The following is a 3,372-nucleotide window of genomic DNA, read 5'->3' on the forward strand; positions in this document are numbered from 1 at the left end:
TGTGGATGGGAACGTAAGGCTCTTTTTACTTCTTATTCCTTATGCCCTTCTGATCCGAGTCATCCTATCTTCCTACGGGGTTAAGGAACTAGGCTTTCTCTTCTTTCTATCACGATCACGTGTTACTAATCTATAGACCTATAAGATTGTTGGACTCAAGCCTCAGTTCAGTTCCTACTATTTCCGTGTGTTCATAGCTGGCCTCAGAACCTTGATATTGTGATGCTAAGTGGTTATGCCACCATTTTGCAGGATGTCTCAAATCATTTTGAGCATTTACAACCATTATGCTGTCCGAGTCATCCCAGGTTTCTAATACTCTGATGCATTTGCAAAATCCTTTCCCTCTGTTTTCGATGTCTTTTGTGCCAGATTAACCACACTAATCGGTGAGTTCGGGTACTTCGTTGCCTCGACATATATTTTGGAGCTATTATTATGACCCTAAGTATCTTAGAGTATCACCTAGTAACCTAGCCATATCTTGTATTCCCAGTGTGTTGATTCTGGCCATCATTCTCGAAAGCATCCCGTGATGCCATTTAGTTAGTAGGCATTCTATTCCTGGGTTTTTGAACCCGAGATTCACTCCACTTACTTCATGTTGATAGTGTTTGCTAGTTCCTTAGGATATTAGTAACCTTTGCAATAGTCCTCGAGGTCCGTGGTATTTCCTTCTTCCAAATACCATGAACTGCTTATGGCAGAAATTCTTTGAACCAAACGATCACAACAAAAGTGCCCTTGATGAGTTCTCCGTTCTATATTGTGACTCTGCCAGTTCTACCTTTTCTGCATATCCGGAAGAAATATGTTGAACTCGTTCGACATGCTAATCTATGCACCCACAACTCAGAAAATCATATGTTCCTTGAGTTGTCTCTCTTTAGTTGTTTCTGACCTTCATCTCCCAACCGATAGTCAGGAGTAGTCGTGCATTCGTGTTCGTCAATGCCCTTTACTCTTGTGTTCCGTCAAGCCATTCTATCTTGGAATGACTAGGGGAAACAAATTCAAGTACCTTGTCCATTTCCAGGATTGGGTCAGAGTAGTTGTATTCTGCAGATCAAAATGCCAATCCAGCTTTTGTTCTGTTCCACCTTGGAGTATTACCATCTTTATATCAAGAATACCATGGGAATTGCACACCATCCTATGAACTCTTGATACAGTGATTCTTCTCGCATCGTTGTTCATTCCTCGGTCCCCGTGTTGTGGCAACCGGAATGCCGGCAGGTGAACCATGATGTGTGAAATCAATACTCCTAGCTTGGTAGTTAAAGGACAATAATTTCATTCTTAGCGTGTTGGTTATTGAATTGTCATTCTAAGATAGATTGTGCCACCTAGCCCATTTCCTGGTGCACTCCTCGATCAATGAGTTAAGATTGTGTCAAACCAATGCTTATCTGATCACATCGTCTCGCCTCGAAAGCAAGATTGTTCTCGAGCTTAATAACATATTGGTGGTTCGTGATTTTCCGAATATCTTCTCGGAATTATTACCAGGTTGTCACCTGACCGCTATGTTGAGTTCGTGATCAAGTTGGTTCTTGTGACCACCCCTTCTCCAAGAATCTGTGTTGAATACCCCTGAGCTAGTTGGTTAAGCCAAACAACAACTTGGAGAGTTGGAAGATAAAAGCTTGTCCGACTTAGTTCAATTTTAGGGATGTCTTGTATGTGTGTTGAAGAAATATGGTATCTTCATCGATTGACCCTCGTGATCAGTTAACGGACCTATCCTCTTCCAATCTTTTATTTGAGCATGGGCTATCGTCAAATCAAATTAGAACCAACTGTAACATCCCAAAATTTTAAATTTTGGAATGTTAATTATATAAATAGGATTAATTAAAAACTTTCTTGTGTTGCTTGTTTTTAGTTAAATTTGGTTAGGATTTGAAACTTTTGAAGTTTAATTGAAGAATAAATGAGAGGGAATAAAAGGACTTTCCCAATTATTCATTTGGTTCTTATTTTGGGTTTGAGAATATTCAGACTATTTCCAATTTAAACATGAGAGAGGATGACATGACTTCCTCAAAGAAAAATATTGGTGAATAATTGAATATTCTCTTATTTTGGATTTTTTTAAACAATCCAACTCAAAAGGAAAATCAATTCACAGAAGGTAATATGACTCCTTCAATATAAGTATAGTTGGAAATATTTTAAATGTTGTTTGAGTATTTGTTTGCGTGTTCAAAAACATTTTGGGAATCATCTATGAAGCCCAAATAAAGTTATAAAATATTACATGTATACTATATAAGTGCTTTGGACTGGAAAAAAATGTTCAATAGGCTCTATATAACAATATTTGTTTTGTGGTCGTTCTGGTATTTTCTTTTTTTGCAAAATGATTTGGATCATCTTTGGTGCTAAAATCATTTCTGTACCTAAAATAAATATATAGGAAATACTAAAACCTATACCTATCCCGCCCGAGCAACCTACCCCTATCCTTCGCTCGTGCTCAGCACAGCAGCGCCCAGCGCAGCAGCTGGCAGGCCGGAGGCCCATTTTAGCGCAGCAGAGCAGCCCACCCCCGCAGCGCACTCCTTCTTCTGTTTTTTTCCTCTCATCACACCACTCTGCCACTGACCGCTAGGGCCCCCTTGTCATCTCCTTTGAGACATCGTGTTCTTCCTGGACTCGGGAGCCCGATACAACCTGCCCTTGATTCGCTCGATCCCTGACTCCTTCTCGTAACCGAGTACACCGCGAGACCCCTCTCGAACCCCTCGTCCGATTCCCACAACCTCCGCTCGAGATCCGCCCCAATTTCGTGCTCGCCGACCTCGAGAGGATCCACCGCAGAGCCAACCTCCGGCGAGCGAATCAGCCATCTCCGGTGACCCCCTCGACTATCTGGACTCTGCCTCTTCATATACGCGTTTTTGCCCCACTCCTTGACCCTTCTGTTGTCTCCTGGAAGCGCCGAACCGAGCTCCTAGAAGAAGCCTGGAAGGCCACAGGCGCCAATGGCCGCCCCTGTTCATCCGCTCCCGCCGTCGATGCAGGACGCAGCGGGGAACTCCGACGACTCCCTTGTTTCCGTTGTGCCACGCCTAACCTCCCCGTGCACTTCCCTAAGTCAGAGAACCACCGGGAGACGCCTTCCCGTCGATGTCCGAGACCGCCGCCGTCTTCCCCTGCTCACATTGAGTGCGTGTGCGCCGTTTGTTTTGGACAAATCCCGTCATGCCACGTGGCAGTGTGCTACAGCAACCGCTCAATTCGCTGCCATGCCAGCAATTTCAGCATGTCAAAAACGCTGCCACGGCAGCAGTGTTTCACATATTCACACCAAATTTCATTATGCTATATATTGAGATCCACACATCCGAATGCAGTGATTCTTTTTCC

The sequence above is a fragment of the Aegilops tauschii genome, chromosome 5, assembly GCF_002575655.3.
Source record: "Aegilops tauschii subsp. strangulata cultivar AL8/78 chromosome 5, Aet v6.0, whole genome shotgun sequence".
In the NCBI taxonomy this organism is placed as follows: Eukaryota; Viridiplantae; Streptophyta; class Magnoliopsida; order Poales; family Poaceae; genus Aegilops; species Aegilops tauschii.